Source organism: Carettochelys insculpta, chromosome 1, assembly GCF_033958435.1.
Source record: "Carettochelys insculpta isolate YL-2023 chromosome 1, ASM3395843v1, whole genome shotgun sequence".
NCBI classification, from domain to species: domain Eukaryota; kingdom Metazoa; phylum Chordata; order Testudines; family Carettochelyidae; genus Carettochelys; species Carettochelys insculpta.
Genome location: NC_134137.1, coordinates 12,274,053 through 12,297,683, shown reverse-complemented (window position 1 = coordinate 12,297,683; position 23,631 = coordinate 12,274,053). Strand labels below are relative to the sequence as shown.

The 23,631-nt window shown below is 51.1% G+C and overlaps 1 protein-coding gene across 4 annotated transcripts in view; it reads right to left on the bottom strand.

Moving 5' to 3' along the window:
- The window catches only part of ARAP1 (ArfGAP with RhoGAP domain, ankyrin repeat and PH domain 1), a 225,839-nt gene extending 202,794 nt beyond the window's left edge, over window positions 1-23,045 (bottom strand). For 3 of the 4 annotated variants that reach the window (XM_075017667.1, XM_075017270.1, XM_075017578.1), the window contains exon 1: window positions 22,970-23,045. The gene's annotated coding sequence lies outside the window, so the exon portion shown is untranslated. The remainder of the gene's footprint in view (window positions 1-22,969) is intronic. The other variant, XM_075017393.1, reaches the window with a different exon arrangement.
- Window positions 23,046-23,631: the final 586 nt, after the last annotated feature.

Below are 23,631 nucleotides of genomic sequence, written 5' to 3'. Positions count from 1 at the left end.
AAACAAGCGTATACATTTTTGTTCTTTCGTCGAGCTTTCTCCGCTATCAGTCTTGGTGCCAATATCTGCTGTGTGGTACTTCTATCTTTTCTGAATCCCACTTGCTCATCCGCTATATGTTTTTCTATCTGCGATCTTAGTCTCTCAATCTGTATCATCATCAGCACCTTGCCTAGATGACTCGTTAGGGCAATTGTTCTGTAGTTCTTGCCCTCCAATGTACTTCCTTTCTTGGGTATTGTCACTAGCACGGATCTTGTCCATTCCTTACGCACCTTCCCTTCTTTAAGTGCTATATTACATAGTTGGTGTATTTCCTGAATCATGTTTTCTTCGCCATATTTGATCATCTCTCCCGTAATCTTATCATTTCCAGGGCTCTTGTTGTTCTTTAGTCGTTTCACTGCTTTTTCTACTTCCTCCTTTGAAATATCAGTCTTGCTCTCGATGCTCGGGGGAGATATCTCTTTCAGTTCTTCAATCAGTCTCTCTGAGACACTCACATCCAACTGTGCTTTGTAGAGATCGGTGCAATATCTCGTCCATCGCTGCACAATCTTCTCCCTGTTCATGAGCACTTCTTCGTTCTCATCTTTGATCGCCATCTGCTCTGGTTGTCATTTCCTATTAATATTCCTAATTGTTTTATACACCCCCCTGGTCTTACATTTGCTGTAATACCTCTCGATATCTTCACATTGCTCCTCCAATTATTTCTCCTTATCCTTTCTGGCTGTTTTCCTTACCTCATTGCATTTCATCCTATATCGCTGTTCTGCCATCTCAGAAACATCTCTCCTGATCTTCAACACTCTTTTCTCTTGAACCAACTTCAGTGTCTTCTGGGTAATCCACGTCTTATTGATCTTTTCTTCTGGAACAGTCTGCTCAATTGCCTCTTCAATAGCGATGGCTATCCCTGCGGCTCTCTTATCTAGGTCTTTCTCTGTGGCGATATTCTTAATCTTCTCTTCCAGCGCTGCTCTGTATGCATTCCCTGTTTCTTCCTCACATAGCCTCGCCACGTCTCTTCTTTTCTTAAACTGTGTCTTACCTGTTGGTGATTACACAGGTACTAATGCCGAGGTTGACTAGCTGCCAGTACCAAGTTCGGACCCCACTCCCTCCAGTGCTGCTGACAGAGCTAAAGTCTCTTTGCCACTGAAAATGCAGCTAGTGTCTCACTAGAAGCCACCCTAGCATGAGGTGTTTGTAATTAATTCCTTGTCTCCAAAGCCTGCAATGACCTCTGGCCTTTCCTAATCAGCTGCAGCAAGCCCTGGAGCAGAAGAGCAGGTACCATCCAGAGAGCACAGTAATGTCCATCCTCCGCTGGCACAGCCACTTAGCGACTTACAGACTTCTCAAGACTCTGCTGCATACTTCAGAGAAGCGGGACAGTGTGGGCCTGGTTCCTGAATCCCGCGTCTCGTCCAGCTCCAGTGCAGCCAACAACGCATCAGGCTGCAAGCCTGTGTTACTCCCTCCACCAGGGGAGATCCCTGCAGGAGGAGACATGCATCCAAACAGCCCCCAGCTGCCTTCTGCCGAGTGCGCCTCCTAACTTCAGGGCGCGCCCCGTGGCTCGGTGCAAGATGGCGGAGGGTGGGCGAAAGGGCTGGCAACCAAAGTCCGGCTGCCACTCGTTGCATTGCATAATGGGGCCAGCAAACACAGCCCAGCACAGGGCTGCTCAGCCATCAGGTCGAATGCCTCTTTGCACGAGAGACAAACAGCAGCTGTCCGGCGCTGAGGCAGAGCGTGCGCTACTCCAGGGCTTGGGACCAGCCCATGGGGGCGCCAGTTCAGATCTCCCCACCGTCCGCAGCTGGGATTGTGCTCCCTGCATGGAGGCGAGCGCTGGGGAGTGGGGCTGTGCGCTCACTTTTCTGACCCAAGCCCCATTGAAGGTGAAATGCTGAAGCCCCACAAGTCGCGGGCACAGACGTAAGAGCCACAGCTCCTCACCCCTCCCTAGCTCGGGGGCAGCCCGCCCGGGGCTCTTTGCTCACTGAGATGTGGCTCCGGCTCGGAGCCATGCACCAGGAGCGCTTCCTGCTGCTCTGCACACGCGCGTGGCACCTACAGGGAGAGGTGCATATCTGCAGCAGTGCTGGTGAGAGCCCGGCATTGGGGTAGAGTGAGTTAGCGGGCTGGGGGTGCCTGGCTCTGGGGGAGGGGAGGGGCATTGGGTTAGAGTGGGGGGGGCTGGGGGGGCCTGTATCTGGGGGGGGGGGCAGAATTGGGTCACAGTGGGGTCTGGGAGTGCCTGTCTCTGGGGAAGGGGAGGGGCATTGGATTAGAGCGGGCAGGTGGGGGTGCCTGGCTCTGGGGAAGGGGAGGGGCATTGGGTTAGAGCTGGGGGGGTGCCTGACTCGGGGGGGGTGCAGAATTGGGTTAGAGTGGGGGGCTGGGGGTGCCAGATAGATTGTATGGGGATAGATAGACATGGAGCACCCAGAGGCACTGAGACCTCCTACTAGAGTGAGTGAAGTCTCTGCTCTACAGCCTTGGCTGAGAACCAGCTGGCCTTTAGCTCATGCGGTAGAGCGCAGGGCTTTAGCCCTTGTGACTGCAGGTTCCATCCCTGGTGCCAGCAACCTGGGCCTGCTGGTGTTGCTGGACAGATAGATACCGTGTATGGAAACAGACAGATAGAATGTGGGGCTCTTGGCACTCTACTAAGACCTACTGTGGCCCTTCATCTCCAACTGGTCAGCTGCCCACGCTGATGCTGCCTGGCATCTAATCCCGCAGGCAGGCCTGGGGATCAGCAGAGTGCGGCACGTTTGTATCGGCACACGGAGATGCATGCTCCACTTTCAGCACACGCCTTCGTGCTTCGCTGGCCGGGGAGACGCTGACTCACGTCCTCAACTAATTAACCGTGCGGCTGTCAGTGAGTCAAGAAGCAATCTGATTAGCTTAACGGATGCAGAATGGTGCTGGAATGTGACTCTGAGACGCTTTGAACTAAGGACTGTAACAGGGGTCAGCAACCTTGCCAAGGCGGAGTGCAGAAATTTGACCTTTTGCCTCTATGGACAGCCTGAGGGCCGGTGATACTTTTGAAAGCCACTAATAGTCCTGCTGACAACAGGTCCATTAATAAACACATGAAGATGCAGAGCTTCCCTGTGGAGGTGGTGGTTGGTAGCATGAGCTGGTCTTTGGTCAATCCACAGGCGGCCTGGCTTTGAGCAAGGCCCTGGCTGCATGGAGGAGGAGCGGGCGGGGCTGAGTTCCAGCCTCACGTGCCAGGGGTTGCTGACCCCTAGACTACGAATTCAGAGGTTGCATTGGACACTGAAAAAAAAATCACCTGGATTTCCCAGGAGTTACAGGTTGGCAAAAGTCTAGTAAATGAGTCTTCAACGGCCCAGTTAACAGGCTCTTTTCCCAAGTAGCCAGAGGGACGGAGAAGCCCTCACCCAGAGGGACAGGTCTGGAGGAGATTTAGCTGGGACAGCCACCGGCCTGGCCATCCTGTAGGCTTCTCCTCTGTAGAACGCCCTGTGCAGAAACCCAGAACACTCCATGCCATCTGGCTTCCTTCTCTCCTCTGAGATAAAGACCATTCGAGCCACCTCCAGGCTCTGCAGCTAATTCCTTCTGGGGGCAGATTCATCCCTACTGGGAGCCAGGCAGACTACGGAGCCCTGTTCTGGCTTCTGGGACCCTATCACAGGCTGGCATCTCCTCATGGGCTTTTTCCCACATCCTCCTCTGCTAGCTAAATAAAAATCACTTGTTTCCACCCCGTGTCCCAGAGCTCAGATGCCCTTGACCAGACCTTTAGACTGCAGAGCAAAGCTCAGAAGCCAGAAAGGTTCAGACCTTACAGCAAGTGTCCTGGTTAGCTGGATGGGCAGCAGGCGGAAGGTGATAATGTTATGCGCCTGCAGAGAGATATTTATAGGATTGTCTCTCAAATGCTTTTTCAGGGCATGGCCAAACACCTGCATTCGCTGTGAGCTGCCTACTTGGGTGGCCACGCAGGAGAGATTCAGATGCCACCCAGCTGATTACCAAGGTTCCCACAGTGCCCACAGCCAGCAGCAGATGCTTCTCTTGGTGGTGCATAAACACATGCCTCAGTGCGCATAAACTTCATTCTGCACATGGATGGAAAACCCTAGAGGGATCATTGCCCCCTCACCCACTCCTCGTTTGCTCTGTCCTTTAAACGCAGCCCTCTTGAAGACAGGGCCTCCTTTTGGTGCTTGTCTGACAGCTTGTCTCTTGGCTGGCACATTGAACCACAGACCTCCAAACAAGAAGCATGGACTGTCTAAGAGCAGGTCTACACTAGACCTGAAAGTCGATCTTAGATACACAATTCCAGGTATCTAAGATCGATGTATCAGGCCATCCTTACGGCTTGTGAGAATGAGGAGTACCAGGGTTGACTGTCAATGCCTGATGGTTCGATTTAAGCACATCCCCCACTAAGCACACTAAATCGAACACCAGAAGATCAAACCTGACTGGGTCAATCTTCTGGTAGTTACAGAGGTACCCACCGTGTGACTAGCCACAGTGAAGGTAGCTGTGTTAGTCTGTACCTTCACAAAACAAAACAGCAGTCCTGTAGCACTTTAAAGACTAACAAAATAATTTAGGAAGTGATGAGCTTTCGTGGGACAGACCCACTTCATAAGATCTGGCGTTAGCCAAAGTGATGGGGGTTTGTCCTCTGTGGATGGGCCCTGTAACACACTCAGCGGGAAGTTATCCTGACATAGCACCTTCTTTTACATTTGTACAACATCCAAATATTAATCATCCTTCCTCCTACCTACAGAGCTGGCAAAAAGCCCTCCCAATGGCATCCCATGGACCAGGCACGTCAGCGCAACCGACTGGGATTTCAACTGATGATCATACATCTGCATGATTCCACCCCTCATTGCTGGAGCCCTGATATCGGAACAGGGGCCAAGTTGTGAGCTTGAGAGAAGAATTCAAATGCAAGGCAGCCAGGAGATCTGAAGAGGCATCACAATGAGGAAGCAAAATTGGCAACCATCCCCTTGAAACAGGTGACCAAGGATGACCCAGGGGGCTGCAGATGGGGCTGCCCACAGATCAGAAGGTTTAAAAAATCCCCTGTGGACAAAGGAGGAAGGGGAGAGCCACTGGCCCAGAGGGCGGCATGCCAGTCAGGACTTTAAAAAAATTAAAGGGAGTGGAGAAGAGATTATTTGCTGTCCTGAGAACTAAGGGAAGAGAGAGCCCTTGTGTACTAAAATACCCCTCCCATCTCTCGTGACACAGCAGACACAGGCTGTGTGATCACTGCTGGATTTCACACGGGCTCGCTTACACCACAGAAAAGCTGCTGTTTGCAGAGGCCATGAACAAATATACACGGCTCATTCAAGGAGGAGAAATCCTTCAGCTCGCCTGGAGGCAAGGGAGATAAAAAGGTGGCTGAGGCAGAGAAAGGGGTGAGGGAGCAGACGGAAAGACAAGGAGGTGCATTCTTTTCAGCACCAATCTAAACAACATCAGACAATGGAGTATCTACACACTGATACTTCAGGGGATTAAACCGTCTATTCAGTAGAAGGAATTGGGAACAAAAAGAATAACCTTGAATATCTACATGTTAAGATCGCTAAGCTTTGGTAATAACAGTTACAAGGAGGAGTTATTGCTGAGTAAGAAACCCTTACATTTACGTAAGGCTTAAAGGATCTCATCAATTACCCAGAGCAGTGGTTCCTAACCTGGCATCTGGAGGCCCCTGAGGATCCATGAGGGTACTGCAGGGATCCACAGAGGGGAAAAAACGATAAATAAAAATGATCATAGAACATAAGTTTTAAATCAATTGCAAAGTTACAATCAATTATTATTTTTAAATTAAATATCTTCCAATCACGTTACGAATTGCTGTCGGAAAATCTACGCTTTGGTTTCCTTTTTCATTTAATGAAGTGCACGTTGCGGCTAAAATTGGCTGTGATGGGAGTCTGCGAACGGTTTGGGGGCCTGCACTAGTGAAGTTTGGGGACCACTGACCTAGATGAATCGTCACTGAACTGCAGCCACCTCTGGAGCAGCATGCTGCATCTGCTTAGCAGCACGCAACCCTATACAACACATTAGCACAGAAGGGATGAACACCACCACATGCAATTGAAATGGCAGGCGGGGAGATTTATTCTCATTTGCTATTATTTGGATCTCTCAGTGAATACGGACAGCGCTTTATAGATGTGAAAAATAAGACCATGTCACAGCACAGAGGTGCCTACAGTCCAGCGTGAAGGGTGGGTAGCTAAGTGCACCAGTTCAGATGCGACCAGGGCACCAGCGCGAACTCCTCCACATGCTAACGAAATAGTGAACCTGCGACATTTATCAGGAGCCCAGCACCATATTCACACGGCTGCACTACTGACAGCTAGTGAGCCATCTGCACCACCTCCTGTAGCTGGTGGGCTCTCTTGGGAGGTCTCCTGCCCAAGCTAATGCTGACCCTCTTGGCTTGTGATACACCACCTGCCCACAGCTCCGCAGCGTGCGGCCAGGAGAAGCAGCACTGGGTATTTCAGCGATGGTAGTCACTAACTGTATGCCCCACCATCCAGCCCCGGGAGGCTGAGACATGGTCCTCTTCAGCCCTGCAGGCTGGCCGTGCCACTGCACAATGGAAGGCCACTGCATGCAACAGGCTGGGCCCTGCTCAGACCCAAACAAACTGGCGAAAGTCTCCCTGCCCTCGACAAAGGTTCACCTGTCCCCACTGTCCAGACTGGGGCTTTGGCATAGACTCCTGGGAGAGGAGGACCAAGCCCAGACATCTATTTCCTGAGGTGCTGCAGGTGCCCATAAGCCACCAGATCTGACACAAGCTATCATAAGATCTGGGGAACCTAAGTGACTGTCTCTCCCTTATAACAAGCAGTCCTGGAGTGCCTTACAGACTAACAAACGTATTAGATAACAAGCTGTCGTGGGTAAGACCCACTGCCTCAGATTCCCCCGTCTCTCCCTTGATGCTTCTCCAAGACAACTGAGGTCACTGTCTGATGTTCTTTAGATTGGTACTAAATTGACCTTGTTTTTTGTCCCATCAACGACCTTCTCAACCCACCCGTGGGGCACCTCCTTGGGGCCGCATCTGGGAAACAGCTCTAGGTGGCCTGGTGCCACCTTCTGCCTCTTGTCCAGCCCAGGCACAATAGTTATCCCCTCCCAGGATATCCAAATCCCATTGGACAGGCTAGCCAGGTGGTGTTCCCCAGATCCTCCAAATCCAGCCTATGCCACTTTGTCAAGAGTTGGTAGGAGAACCCAGGCCCACCCACGACTCTGCATTCCCGCCCTGGGACCCCCCCCGACCAGCAGTCAAGGTCGGCTCTGTCCCAAACCTGACTGATTTTTCCCCGAGCTTCTTCACAATCAGGCTTCCCTGTCCATCACCCTTCTGGGGCCAGCCTTCCTCCGGACCCTGCCCTCCTCCTCTCCCTCACTAGGCCCAGAGCGCAACTCTGGGAGTCCAGCTCCTTTCGCTGCAGGCTCTCTGGCTTTCTATCAGCCCTGCCTGCTCCTGCCAATGAGAGATTCCCTACCAAATTCGCCCTCCGTTGTGGCCTGTTGGGTTAACAGACCCCTTGGGAGCCTCATTAACTCTTGACAGGCCAGTGTGGGGTGAACGACTCAGCAGGGTCCCAAAATCCAGGCACCCTCAGGCCTCGGCTAGCCCAGCCACCCCCTGCATGTAACTCCCTCCTGAAACGGGCCACGTCAATTCATCTATGGCCATCATTAGGGCTCAATGGAAAATCGTCCAGTCTGCCAATTATTTTGGGCCACCTTGGGTCAGTTTGCCTCTGCTCTTCTCTTTGGCCCCCAGGCGTTAGTTTTTGTTGGCCCAGTTTCTATTCGGCAATGAGCTGGCCGAGTTCTCTGCGGGCCACTGCACCCAGCTGCAATTGCCAGCGTGGTCCGATTTTAGGAACACAGGAACTACTATCTGAATGAGCTCTGGGGTCCGTCTGGCCCAGCAGAACAGGCAACGGAACCTCGCAGTTAACGGGCGGGTGATTATTTGCCTCCCAAACGAGGTCTCCTACTGGTCTCCACTGGGCAGCAGATGTCTTAAACCCTGACATCTGAGGTTGAATATCCAGTTTCTTCGGTAAAGTACGCAGCTGTTTACGATGGGCACCCCTAAAAGCACAAGAGCACATCCCCCACCGTAGATCCTAGAGAGTACCGCAGTTTCCCAGTCTGGCGTCCTCTGCCAAAGAAACCTTCTCAAGACAAGGCCTTCCCCATCCCCAGCCCCCAGCCCCGTCTGCGGGTTTCTTGTGCTGTCGCTGCAAACAAGCGGCTCACAGGGGGAGGAAACTCCTCGAGTGCTATAAATAAATAGGCTCTGACGTCCTAGCAGCTTTTCACAACTGCTCGCCTCACCGCCAGTTCTATTTAAATATCACTGACTCTCCAACTTCCTGCTGCTGAGAGCCTCTCGTGGAACCAGATAATGACAGGCTTGTTTCAGAGGCCTTCCCTGTCCCCAGGAACGTTCCCTTCCTCCCCGCCGGGCCTTTAGCAGGCCGGGTGCAAAACCACCTCGCTTGCTCCAGTAGCAGCCCATACCCTTTCCCTGGTGCTCCCTGTCAGCTCACCACCCCGAGTGCAGCCCTCAAGGGCAAGGTGAGAACACAGGGCAGAGACCCCCCGGCTGGGGGTGTGTTCTGTAATTAGATTTCACCAAGCCAGTGACAAACATGCATTCCTGGGCCCCTCCACCAGGCTTACCAGGGAACTCCAGACAGTCCCCTTGGACTCTCCATTCCAGGGGTCAGCAACCAAAATAGCAACAAGAGCCATTTTTTTTTTCGAATTTGCTAAAAAAACTCAGTAATTCAAGAGCTGCAATGCACGTGACTAAGGCTTAATTAGTACCGATACAGTGCCATCCTGCACCACGCACTGCACATATTAAAGGGGGAGTTACCCAATGTTTCACGACTACATGTTGTTTGCTATTTAGATATGAGCTGTCCATTGTTGGGCTTTTAGACATTCACTGTTTATCAGAAATAATCAGGAGAGTTGGTTTTACTTCGCAGTTATAGCATCAGGAGCCAAAAATATCTGAGAGGCAGCCGCGTTAGTCTGTATCTTGGAGAACAAGAAGTCCTGTGGCACGTTATAAACTAACAGATATTTTGGAGCACAAGCTTTTGTGAGCAAAGACCCACTTCAGCCACAAAGAAATCCTCAGAGAGCCTCCTGAGCAGGCCCCCCTGCTCTAGTCTGCCTGGCCACTCCGACAAACGTTTATAAAAAAAACCACACCACACTCAAGTTGCTTCCAGTCACAGGACTCCAGTCACTTACCACAAAAGAACTGGTACCCTAGATCTTACCCCAAAGCCAATCCTGTAATTAACTATCTAATGGCTTATTAAGTAGGAGAAAGGAATCAGAGTGTTCTTCACAGGTTGAAGCAACCAGGCACAGACACACCAATGAGTTACCGCCACTGTTCTCTGTAAGCTGAGTGCTTGGGCAGCCATCCAGGAGACATTTAGCCCCTGCCCAGCTGATTAGCAGAGCACCCACACCAGACAGCATGTGTTGCTATTGGTGGTGCACAACCATGCATGCCTTGGTGTATATAACAAAATTTATTCAGCACATGGGTGGAAAAAAATTAAAGGGAGCATAGGTTACTCTCAAACTTCTAAGACAAGTATCAGAGGGGGAGCCGTGTTAGTCTGTACCTATAAAAACCACTAGACGTCCCTTGGCACCTTACAGACCAACAGATTACAAATCTGTTAGTCTATAAGCTGCCCCAGGACTTCTCGTTGTTGTAACTTCTAAGAGTGACACATTTGTAGTGAGCTGTCAATTCAAAGCGTCTTAAAGGGCAGACCCAGGCGGGAGGCCCTCGCGATGTCAGGCTTCAGTTTTAGTGTCTCTCGCCCTGTCATAATTCAAACAGCCACAAAGATGGAAAAAATTGTTTTATGCCCTTCTTTCAACTTCCAGGTCCATGAGACAAGCGTCCTGCCACACAGCACTTCCCAGGTGCCTTTAACCTGCCCTTTGTCTTGTGATGTTCTTTGACAGCCCATCTGATTCTGCTGCGTTCACAGCAAATGTTTTCAAAGGCTGAAAGCAGAGCAGGCCTTTTGTCCACACCCTGAAATGTAGATGTAACAGCCCACAGGCAGATTTGAAGCTGGGACCTCTACAGCTTAGCGCAGGCACCTCTACAGCTTGAGCTAATGACCAGCTGCCTTGCAGCTTAGGCTGTAGAGGATGCTTATTCTTTCTCTGTGACGTGGTCTAGGTGCCACAACATGGGACAGTTAAACACACAGGTGTGTGGGCTACGCAGACATTACAAGCAAGGTTCCCGCTATTTTTAACATCCACTTGCAGAATAAATTCTGTTATGTGCACCATCTGATGAAACACACGCCGCTGGCACTTTGCTAGTCAACTAAGCAACACATGAATCTCTCCCAAGTAACTTCGCAAGCACTCAGCTTCCAGGGAACACTGCTTATAAATGAGATTAATGCCTGCAGCAGCAATTTACCAGCATTTCATAGAGTCTAAACCCTAAATACGCTCAAATCGGTCCAGAAAGGAGTTTGTCCCTTCTTAACAAACACCCACAGCCTGCAAGAGTGGGCCTCTGGCCTGCTGGTACTACCGCTTCCAAAGCAAGCCTCATGGTGCCCCTGCTTTGCCATGCAACCAGGCCACTTCTGAGAGCAACAGACCGGGCCCAGGTGCTATGGGGAAGCCAGGCTCTCCTGAGCGCTGGAGTAGCAGGCACACTGCTTACACTTTAGGCATCTGCCTGCCACAGATAGGAGCTCCCCTAAGATGGTTTTCTTAGCTCCTTCCTCAAAGCTATGCCTGGGCAATGTTCTCTCAGGAGCTCATTTTAGCCCCCACCATTGGACGTGCTGGAGAAACCTTGGATCCTCACCGGCTCAGCCACAGAGCGATGCAACAGCAACAGATGAGTCAGCAAAGCAGCACTCCTCAGGAACCCCAAATGTCAGCACCTTCATCCCGCCAAGCAAGCTGAACAGCCTGTAACACTTAAGGCCCCGTAGCAGCTGCAAGATCCTGCAGTGGGTGCCAGTATTAGCTACACGCTGGGCACCTTCTGATGCACGCAGCAGGTTTAAATGCCAGGGGAAAGGTCAAACGATGCCCTTGAGTAATGAGAGATTAAAATGGGCAGCAATGAAAGCTGTGCTGAAGACTCGGCCAGGTCCATGGGGAGCACAAGATACATGCTCCAGCTGGCACAGGGAGCAAATTTCAGGTGTCAAATGACTTGAGAAAGTCGGCTGTGGCCCCTTTCATGGGGTTTGACCCCTGAGTTTAGAACAGACCTGGGTTAGCCAAGAGATTTTTCCTTGTTTAATCTGAACAATGAACTTCCGTCAAAGCACAGGCGGTGCCCGGGTGGCTCTCACCTATCCTCCTGTCTTTGCCTATGTGTTTCAGAAGAAGATGCAAAAAATAGTGCAACGAGCAGGCATTCTGACCTGGGAGGTGGTGCTCACCACCGAATTCCTGAGGGTGAAATCACACTCTCGTGGCCGTTGGCTCCTAAATTCCTTTCTGTTCCAAGGAGAGAAGTGTCTACCTGTTCCATAGGTCAGATGGGTCAAACTCCTTCCCTTTGCCCCCCCCTGGAATCCAGAGCAATCATACAGTTGTCACTGGGGGAGTGGCGGGGAGGAGAACAGAAAAATGAATGGGAACAAGACAGCTGTATGACTGCACATTCCTTCCATGGGACCAACGTGTCCAAGTCACATAATTAAGAGACCAAAGTGCAGATTTTTTAGCAACAGGCAGCTGGGGACCTCTGGCACACAAAAGTTGGGTAAGAAAAAGGCTCTGTTCCCTCCTCCTCTCATGCCGGCCAGGGTACTAGATTGATTCATCCTGATTCACAAGACAACAGGTCGTCACAGTACTAGGAGGACAGAGGAAAAGCAAGATAAGCTGGGGAGGTGGGGGAGGTAAGGCCAGTCCAAGCTTGTTCTCCGCCTCTTTCCTTCAGATTCAGCTCTCGGCCCAAGCATGGGTGCGCTGCAAAGAGCAGCCAATACTACCCAAGAACCAGCAGCCACAGCTTTTGTTTTCCCAAGTGCATCTGAAAGCAGTGGGTGACTTGCAATTTGGTCCTCTGCTTTCTGGAATCCTAATCCTTGGAGGAAAGATGAGCTGGTGGCTAGGGCTCTAGCCTAGGACTTGAAAGATCTAGGTTAAATTCCACTCCCCCCCCGGCTACCGATTTCCTGTGTGTCACCCTCACCAAGTCCTCCAGGTGCCTGAGGCCAGGTCTACTCTAGACAGGAAAGTCGATCCTAGATATGCAATTCCCACTACAACAATTGTACTGCTGGAATCAACGTATTTAGGATCAACTTATCTGGCCATTCTCGGAGAGGGAAGTCAACAGGTGAAACTCTCCCATCCACCTCCCTTACTCCTCACGATAACGAGGAGTACCAGGGTTGACTGTCGAGCCCTGGGTGCAAAGGACACAGCAGCCTCGTAGGACGCCAGGAGCAATCAGGAACAGGGGTTACGTTTCCTCCGCCGAACACCAACCCCTCCATCTTCCCTGGGCCGAGCCTCGGCCAGCAGACTCTCCTCTGATAAATACACGAGCCACAGATCAAAGGAATTAGTTTCACACCAGCCCCCTGCACCAAGTGCTGCACGCTCCAAGCCAGGTCTTTGGGACATAAGTCTTCACGGGTCGTGTTGACACTGTCGGAGCCAGGGAGAACCACAGGGGCTGTCTGTCTCCAGAAGCCTCACTACAGATGAGTCTTCTCTTATAAGGGATACTGCAGGCACCCAAGCACCAGGATACCCCAGGGACGGGGGAAGCCGGTATCTTAGCTAGAGGAGTGTCATTAGATCCAGAGCCATCCCTATCCACATGCAAACCATGCAGCCACATGGGGCTACAGCATCTGGGGCACCCAACTGCCCCCGGATTTCACAGCGCCCTATGCAGCCGCATGCAGCATATGGGCTCCAGTGGCCCCCAACCACATGCCCTGGCTGGCCCCATGGGCTGCACCCAGTCCCTGCTCCCCAGGGGCAAGCAAGTGGTGCAAGCGCAAGCTGGAGGACTCCAGGGAGCCCAGGGCTGTTAAACAGCCAGTGGCTGGAGAGAAGCAGCAGGTTCCCCTTCAGAGCGCTGCTTCTGTCCATCCGGCTGCATGTCTGTTCTCTGCTCCTCCTTAGTCCTCCAGCCGTCACCCCCCACCTGCTGCCCTGAGGCACAGGTAAGCCTCTGTCCCTGCCCTGCCCCAGGGCTCCCAACTCCCCCCGACCAGACACCACTGCAACAAATGGCATCCAGTCCAGGAGAGCTGGCAACCCCCTATCCCCCAGAGCTTCCACCCCACATCCCCCCCCACCGAGCGGCTCTTCCTCTTGCAAGGCTTGGGGGCTTGGCTGCACAGGGCACCAGCACTGGGAGGGACAGCCCTGATTGGATGCAAGAAATAAGATGGAAAGAGGGACACTCGGTGTCCAGGGGACGTTCTCCCAAACTGGTTTTGCACCATTTTCCCACATCCGCTTTTTAAGGAAGCGCAAGTCAGAATCTGTGCACCGGGCTGCCTGCGCAGAGCTCGGAGCAGCTGAGGGCTGTTAACTAACGCAGTGGTGGGCCAAACAGGGGAAATTTCACAAGGCAGGAGCAGCACAATCAGCTGCTGGGTCTCCAGCTCATCCACCTCATTTAAAATTTTGAGCTGTGGTACTGTTTTTATATCTGTGCATCCACATCCACACACCGAGTCATAAAGAGTTTACATTTCACAGACTTATTTTGTTACAAATGCCGAAAGTTGTTTTTTTTTTCTTCGTATGAACATAACCAAAATTTCCATCGGTTTTGATCACATGAGACAGGATGGAGGGGCTCTGCTCATTGCTGGAATGAAAGGTGGGGCCCGATGGAGAAAGTTTTCTCACCTCCAATTACCAGTGACAAACAGACGCCAGAGACGTCAGTGGGAGAATCTCAATGCAAGTTTTGCTCAGGTGCGGGAATGACACTGTCAAAGATCTATCACCCAGCCGTTTCCATGCTCTAGGCTCTCTGTCCTCTACAGCATTCACCACCCTAGTTGGCCTTTGTGGTATATGCTCTCGTGCAGAGGTTAGTACCAGCGTTCCCTGTAAGCTGAGCACTTGGGCGGCCATCCAGGAGAGATTCAGGTGCCACCCAGCTGATCAGCAGGGCGCCCACAACCGGCAGCCTGTGTTTCTACAGGTGGTGCACATCCACACCTGCTTTGGTGCACATAACAAAATTTATTCTGCCCATGGAGGGAAAGATTTAAAGGGAACATTTGTTAGTACCCCTGCAGAGCTGCTAGCTGAAGGTGAACGTCCCAGGCAAACCTGCCACAAGGAAGGACAGCATCAAAACCCATTTAACCACTAGGGTGACCACCTTTTCAAAAGGCAAAAGTGGGACATATGCAGTAGCCCTGCCCCTTCTCCAAGCTCCTCCTCTTTCCTTGGAGGCTCCGCCCTTTGATCAGGATAGAAGCCAGAATCAGGCCATGGTAAGAGCCACCCCAGGAGTCTGAGCCACTGTGGGGAGCCCTAGACCCACGATATGTCGGGGTGGCATGCTGGGCCAGGGGATGCTCTTAGGCACCCTGGTACCCCTCCAGAGAAGGTGGAGGGTCTGAGGCTCCCCACAGGAACCCGGCCTCCCTGGGAGACCAAAGATCCATCTAGATCAAAACCCTGTTTTCCTCATGTCCAAGAGGGAGCGAAGGGAACAGGCAATCATCAGTGATCCATCCTCAGTCACCCATTCCCAGCTTCTGGCAAACAGAGGCGAGGCACACTATCCCTGCCCATGCCAGCCAATAGCCATCAACAAACCACAATTTAGCTAGTTCTTTTTTGAATTCTGCTATAGTGTCGGCCTTCTCATCATCCTCTGGCAGGGAGTTCCACAGGTTGGCTGTGTTTTGAGTGAGGAAATGCCTCCTTCTGTTTGTTTTAAACCTGCCGCCGATTCATTTAACGCGTTGACCCCTCCTAGCTGTAGGGTTATGGGAAGGGGTAAATAACACTTTCTTATTCACTTTCTCCGCACCATTCCTGATTGTGTAGCTCTCTATCCCACCCCGCTTAGTCATCTTTTTTCCAAGCTGAAAAGCTCCAGGCTGATTAATCTCTCCTCCTACGGAAGCTGATCCAGATCCCTACCCATTTCTGTAGCCCTTTCCTGAACCTTTCACAATCCCCATATATCTGGTTTGAGACGGAGCAACCATATTTGCACAAAGCATTCAAGACATGGGAGTGCCATGGGTTGATATGCAGGCAAAATGTTTTCTGCCTTCCTATTAGGAAAGGAACAGCTGAGTCTCAACACTCTGTTAGCTCTCTGGACGACTGCTGCACACGGGGTGGATGTTTTCGCAGAAAGATGCACATTGACTCTCTCTCTCGAGTGGTGGCAGCTAATTGAAGCCTCTTCGTTTTATACGAGAGCAGCAAGGTCAGGGCTTGAGGTGGGGGGAGACTAATACCCACCTCCACCCCCCAGCACTACCAGGAAGAGGCTGGAACGGCCCTGAAGGCTCACGCAGGAAAAGAACAGCACTGCAGAGAACCCAGTACACATGCTCTCCCACAGTCATTCCGGCTGGGACTTGGCCTCTGCATCTCAGGATGGTCGTGCCCAGTTGGGTCACCCTAGCAACCACCCACACTAACCAATGATGCCATTTATAAATGGGATCAGAGGCTCACAGATGGGAAAACCTCATCCGGTCCCATCCCCTCATTATAAAAGCTACACAAAATACGCAGGGTGAAATCCTGGCCACGCTGAAGTCAATGGGCATTTTGCCATCGACTTCCATGGAGACAGGACTCTGCCTATGGCGTTCCCCAGAAACCAGAAGGAGAATCCAAGAGGTCTGCCAGCAAAGGCAGGTCCACACAGCTGATGAAGTCAAATGTGGGCAGCCTGCGGGATGGGGTAAATGAAGCACGAGCGCTCTAAGGGCTCTGTAACCCCAGCAAAGCAGACGCTGACCCAACCCGCTCTGCAATGCCCAGGATCTAGAGACCCCGAGCAGAAACAAGCCCCCGCCCCAAACAAACCCACCATAATCCCGTGCTCTCAAAGGCGCCTCTGAACACACTGCCCTTGGGTGACCTCTCTGCCTGCAAAATAACATTCCAGGGATACTTCGGCCGGGGCTTTCTGTTTCCAGGAGGAAGCTCAGCTCCCCCAGAGACATCTCAGCATTAATATGCACTAGCTGGGATTGCAGACTCTCTATTGTGCACAGCAGTGGCCCATGCAAACAGCCTGGCAACGACTTTGCCAGAAAGCATGCAGAGGGACCATGCTACAGACCCCGGAGCGTGCCCTGCTGTTCCATGCCATGCCTTCGGCCTTGCTTGAGGACTTGCCCTTCCTCCTCCACCAGACCAGTTGCTCCTACGTCGGAGAGATGCAGAAAGCCTTTCCAAAGGCGATTGTAGTAGAGGTGCCCCAGATATGCAAAGATGAATAAGCGAGCAGCCCCGAGGAGAGAATAAGGGGCCACCCAGCTGATCAGCAGTGCACCCACAAACACCCACAGCTGGCAGCGTGTGTTTCTGTTGGTGGTGCGCAGCTATTCATGCTTCAGTGCACATAACAAAATTTATTCCACCCATGGACAGGAAAATGAGAGGGAACCCTGACTGCAGCCCCTCCCAGGGAGTACAATACCCACAGACCAGTGCCCATCGGCCAGCTCAGCCCCCCTCCCCACAGGAGCTGTGCGTGGCAGACACAGCCACCCGCAATCTTTGCATTGCATGCATGGTGGTTCTTTCAGCATTGCTGCTTGGTGCAGCCCGCACTCGACAGTCAAGCTGCTGCATCCTCCTCTCTGCTCACCTAGTGAAGCATTTCTGATTATAACCACCACTCCCAATCCTCAACGCAGCACAAGCATAGAAACATCACCCGGCGTTTGCAACAAGATAAAGAGCTTCAGGCACCTGCAGGGTATTCTCGGCCTGTAGCTTAGGGGACTTCTCCCTCCTCTTGGCCTGAAATAGCCGCAGTGTGTGTAACCTGCCAGGCACCTACAAGTCCAGTTTATTCATCCAGGCCTTGGGGACACAGGAGCTGAGGCCTGACTAGGAAAGAGGAGTAGTTGTAGAGCCTGATTTTTATTTTGCTTCTGGCTGTGTGTGGGTGTGAAATAGCTGCCAGTTGTTTGCTGAATTTGGTTCTGTTTTTAGTTATGGTAAAAGCATTCAGAACAAAGTGTGTGGGCCCACATATATACATGCGTATATAAATACAATACAAATTAATAGAACGAGCTAAGCCTCACTCCTCTGTGAGTTGACCCTTTTGAGGCTCCAGGCAGGGGGACTGGTCCATGTATTTCTCATTGCAGGACCTGCAGTTTAGCTTCCATTGAGAGGAGCCTATCCTAGTGGATACAGCACTAAACTAGAACGTTTAAGAGACCTGGCTAGGCCATCCACTAGGCTGTTGGGTGACTGTAGCCAAGTCACCTCCCCTTCCTGTGCCTCAGTCCCCCATCTGTAAAATGGGGATAAACACATCTTCTGAGATCTTCTGTTGCTAAGTGCTCTCCCTCCGTCTATATAGATTACTTTATATAGCTACTACTATTGCATAGCTGAACAATCATTTCACACACGCCCTTCAGAAACTGAATGTTTGCTTTTTCGTGTGATTTTACTGTTTTTGTAATTAAGAACTGTCTCTCTCACTCTGTCCCTCGGCACGAGGAGCTTTATGTGGGCAAAGGGACATTACGTCATGAGAGAATTCTAGTCCACAAGATTACGCATTAATTTATCTGACACAGTTTGTGGCAGATCCCAGAGACCCTCCCATCCTTCAGCGGTACCAGCGGGGTTCTGGTTACGCACCAAGTGCGTGCTGCTCCTTGCCCCTATTTCTAGACACCGTTCCAAAGCATTTGCCCAAACCTCTTTCAGACACAAGGTGCTGAGTAAAAGAACAGGCACCAGGGGGCGAAGTCCTGTGGCCTGCGGCATGCAAGGAGTCAGACTACATTACCATGCTGGTCTCTTCTGGCCTTAAAGTCTACGAGTCTGTCCTAGGCACAACAGAACACAGCCCAGACCCACCCTACCTGCAAATCCCACCAGATTCCTGGAGACAGATCCAACCTGTGCCCAGTTCAATGGGGCCCTGTGCCCAGGCAAATCCAGTTTAGGACAGTCTGTATTTAGGCCTCTTTACCTAGGATGAATTGGTGCCCTAGGAAAGCCCCAGATGATGCAGGACACGGCAACCCATCTGCTAAGGAATGCCGGTATTTCATCATGTCACCTCAGTGCTCACCTCTCCCCATGGGCTGCCCATTCCGTACACGACTTTGCCCTATTCGAATCCCCGGCCAGCAGAGAACAGCTCGCCCTCTGCAACTGTGATTTTTCACCAGTGTTCCCTGTCAGCTGAGTGCTTGGGCGGCTGCCTGGGAGAGATTCGGGGCTGTCCAGCTAATTAGCAGAGTGCCCAGCTAATCTGTGTTTCTATGGGTGGTGCACATTGCACAGGCGTCGGTGCATAGAACAAAATTTATTCACCCAAAGATGGAAAATTTAGAGGAAACTCTGCTTCCCAAGGGAGCTACAGCCCCCACCCCTCCAAATCATAGCTACCATTAAGGGCAGGTTCATGAGAGCGGGATGTGAAACCTTCACTGGCCTCAGATCTAAACTATGGAGCCTTCCATCACAGGAGCCAAGAACGGGCCTGCTAAAAACTACTTCTATGTTAATTACTAACTATGAATTATTAGTACTGTTATTAACTGCGTGCAAAACTCAACCCTTTGCTTTAGCACTCCCTCCAGGAACACACCCAACACCCCTTCCTTATACAAATTCACATGCTATACATATTAGCGTGGGCTTTTTCTAACCGCCCCTCCCCCCACTGGCTGAGAAGGAAGAGCGAGTGCACCTGTGTTTATTTCTATTCTAAAATACTTGGAAGGCATTCAGATGCCAGGTGAGTACAGCTGGGGCCCTTTGAGCTCCGCCCTGACTGCCAGGGCACCAGCTCTGAAGAAGTGGGTCTGTCCTACCCAAGCTCATCACCCACCCAAGTTCATACAGACTCACGCGGCCACCTCACCGTGACGAGGGCCAACCCCGTATTTGTCCACATAGAAAATGGGAAGAATAATTGTACGTGAAGCCAAATTCCTTCCTGCATTACACGGCGTAACCTGCAAGGGGCTCCATCAGCTTGCCTGGGTTGAGTTCAGAATCACAACAGCAGAGCCAAGACCAGAAGTGGGGCACAAACCTTTTCTGCTGTTTCCACTCCCCAGCCGCTGAGGCGACAAATTAATTCTCTCTCCAATAACCAGCAGTCCTGCAGCACCTCAGAGGCTAACACATATAGTAGGTCATGAGCTTTTGTGGGTAAAACCCACAAAAACCTTTTTTTTCCAAAACCTTTTTTTTTTCCTTTTTTTTTCAACCTTTTTATTCCAAAAGGTTGAAAAAGCTACCGGGGGGAAGCTGTTCTAGATTTAATTTTAACAAATAGGGAGGAAATTATTGAGAATTTGAAAGTGGAAGGATGCTTGGGTGAAAGTGATCATGAAATCATAGAGTTCACAATTCTAAGGAAGGGTAGAAGGAAAAACAGTACAATAGAGATAATGGGGGCGTTACAAAGATGTCTGCAAGAGAGACCTCAGAGAGGTAGACATCGAGCTGGACAACTGGGAAGATCTAGCAGACGACCGCAGCAGATGGAGGCAGGGGTTACACAAGGGCCTTCAGAAGGGCGAGTTGAAGATCAGACAGCTAGCAGAGGAGAAGCGAGCGCACAGAAAGCACAATAAGGACTTGCCAGACACCCACTACATCGGCAAGAGATGCAGCAAGGACTGTCACTCTGGTGTGGGTCTTTATAGTCACAATAGACGCTGTAAATGAAGTCCTCAATTGAAACTATAAAGGGCGCGATCCATAGTCTATGCAGACTGAAGGATGCCTACTAGAGATAATGGATTTCAGGAAGGCAGATTTTGGTAAACTCAGACAGCTGGTAGGTAAGGTCCCATGGGAAGCTAAACTGAGGGGAAAAATGGCTGAGGAGAGTTGGCAGTTTTTCAAAGGGACATTATTAAGGGCCCAAAAGCAAGCTATCCCGCTGTGTAGGAAAGATAGAAAACATGGCAAAAGACCGCCTTGGCTTAACCAGGAGATCTTGCATGATCTCAAACTAAAAAAGGAATCGTATAAGAAAAGGAAACTAGGACAAATTACAAAGGACGAATATAGGCAAACAACACGAGTGTGCAGGAGCATGATTAGAAAGGCTAAGTCACAAAATGAGCTCAAGCTAGCTACAAGCATAAAGGGAAACAAGAAGGCTTTTTACAAATACATTGGTAACAAGAGGAAGACCAAGGAGAGGGTAGGGCCATTGGTCAGTGAGGAGGGAGAAACAATAACAGGGAATTTGGAAATGGCAGAGATGTTTAATGATTTCTTTGCTTCGGTCTTCATTGAGAAATCTGAAGGAATGCCTGACATAGAGAACGCTAGTGAAAAAGGGGTAGGTTTAGAAGTTGAAATAAGAAAAGAACAAATTAAAATTTACTTAGAAAAATTAGATGTCTGCAAATCACCAGGGCCTGATGAAATGCATCCTAGAATCCTCAAGGAGCTGATAGAAGAGGTATCTGAGCCTTTAGCAATCATTTTTGGAAAATCGTGGGAGACGGGAGAGATTCCAGAAGACTGGAAAAGGGCAAATATAGTACCCATTTATAAAAAGGGGAACAAGAATAACCTGGGAAACTACAGGCCAGTCAGCTTAACTTCTGTGCCAGGAAAGATAATGGAGCAGGTAATTAAAGAAATCATCTGCAAGCATTTGGAAGGTGGTAAGGTGATAGGGAACAGCCAGCATGGTTTTGTTAAAAACAGATCATGTCAAACCAATCTAATAGCTTTCTTTGATAGAATAACGAGCCTTGTGGATAAGGGAGAAGCGGTGGATGTGGTATACCTAGACTTCAGTAAAGCATTTGACACGGTCTCACTTAATATACTTATCAATAAACTATGCAAATACAACTTAGATGGGGCTACTATAAAGTGGGTGAACAACTGGCTGGATAACTGTACCCAGAGAGTAGTTATTAATGGTTTTCAATCCTGCTGGAAAAGTATAACTAGTGGGGTTTCACAGGGGTCTGTTTTAGGACCGGTTCTGTTCAATATCTTTATTAACGATTTAGATACTGACATAGAAAGTACACTTATTAAGTTTGCAGATGATACCCAGCTGGGAGGGGTTGCAACTTCTTTGGAGGATAGGGTCATAATTCAAAAGGATCTGGATAAACTGGAGAAATGGGCTGAGGTAAACAGGATGAAGTTTAATAAGGACAAATGCAAAGTGCTCCACTTAGGAAGGAACAATCAGTGTCACACATACAGAATGGGAAAGGACTGCCTAGGAATGAGTACAGCAGAAAGGGATCTAGCGGTTATAGTGGACCACAAGCTAAATATGAGTCAACAGTGTGATGCTGTTGCAAAAAAAGCAAACATGATTCTAGGATGCATTAACAGGTGCGTTGTGAACAAGACACAAGAAGTCATTCTCCCGCTCTACTCTGCGCTGGTTAGGCCTCGGCTGGAGTATTGTGTCCAGTTCTGGGCACCGCAGTTCAGGAAGGATGTGGAGAAATTGGAGAGGGTCCAGAGGAGAGCAACGAGAATGATCAAAGGTCTAGAGAACATGACCTGTGAAGAAAGGCTGAAGGAACTGGGCTTGTTTAGTTTGGAAAAGAGGAGATTGAGGGGGGGACATGATAGCAGTTTTCAGGTATCTAAAAGGGTGTCATAAGGTAGAGGGAGAGAACTTGTTCCTCCTTGCCTCTGAGGATAGAACAAGAAGCAATGGACTTAAATTGCAGCAGGGGAGGTTCAGGTTGGACATTAGGAAAAAGTTCCTAACTCTCAGGGTGATCAAACACTGGAACGAATTGCCAAGGGAGGTGGTAGAATCTCCATCACTGGAGCTATTTAAGAAGAGGTTAGATAGATGGCTTTCAGGGATGGTCTAGAAAGTGCTTGGTCCTGCCATGAGGGCAGGGGGCCGGACTCGATGGCCTCTCGAGGTCCCTTCCAGTCCTACTCTTCTATGATTCTAAGGTGCCACAGGACGGCTTGTAACAGCAACGAAGGGTCCTGTGGCACCTTACAGACTAACAGAAAAGTTTTGAGCATGAGCTTTCGTGAGCACAGTCTGTGCTCACGAAAGCTCATGCTCAAAACTTTTCTGTTAGTCTATAAGGTGCCACAGGACCCTTCGTTGCTGTTACAGATCCAGACTAACACGGCTACCCCTCCGATACAGGACTGCTTGTGGCATTGGAAATGAAACTGCTCTGAAGAAGTGGGTCTGCCCCACCAAAGCTCATCACCGACATAATCATTTTGCTCGTCTTTAAAGTGCTCCATTTCTGCCGCTTTGTTTTGTTGGCTGGAGCACAGACTAACCCGGCGACCCCTCTGTTTCTGTTTAGCCAGCCGTTCATGGCTGCTGTTTACTGTCGCCTGCCTGGGAGAGCTGGTGCATTTCTGCAAGCGAGCCGCAGGAGCTTGAGGGAGCAATCTCCCCAGGGTGCACGGGGAAGCGGGGCTTGGGCAAAGCGGGCGGGATGCGGGGACTGAGCTCTCCCTCCCGCTGCAAAAGCACCGTTTGCTCTCTGCCAGCAAGAGCTGCCGCTGCAAACTCCTGCCTCTCTCTGCGCGCCCAGAAGCCAGGCGGCTCATCCCCCGCCCCCAGGCGCTGCGCACCCTGCGGAGAGGAAAGTTTGGGGAAAGCAAAGGCCCTGAAAATAGAGACACTGACCTTCCTCCTCCGCCTCGGCAGGCTGCTTCCTCTCCCCCTCCTCCTCCCCGAGGGAGGCTCGGTAGCAGCGCAGGACACCCCGGAGGAGGAGAAGGGGAAAGCCCGTCCCACCATTAAATCAATAACCCTATTTGCATACGCGCACCAGCAGCCCGTCCCCTCCCCGTGGGAGCTGCTGCAGGAAAGGGACCTTGGCTGTGCAATCCCTCCGGGGCTGCGGGCTCCCGGCTCCGGAGCCAGACCGGTTCCCATTCACACGGCAAACCTCCTGGCTGTTACTCTCCCTTGCTCCTTCCTGCCCATTGGTCTTGTGCCACCGCCACCGTCCTCCCGTCTCTGGCATGCTGGGCTTCCGCTTCTGCAGCCCCGTTGGCGTGGTTGTGTCCGGAGTCAGGGTCCCCAGGGCACGGGTCTGACAGCCCCATCCCCCCTGGCACCGCCTCGCACTCATGGCAAGGTCAGGCTGGCCAGGACAGAAAGGCAGCACCCGCTCTAAAATAAGGCCCGTCCGTGCCTCACGCCAGCAGGGCCGTCACGGTGGTGGGGGAGGTCCGGTGCTGCATCCGTGGCCGCCTGAGTGTGTTGTCCAGGATCCTCCGCCATGGGCCAGAACCCCGTGGTGCCAGGTGCTGTACAAACACAGAACAGACGGTCCCTGCCCC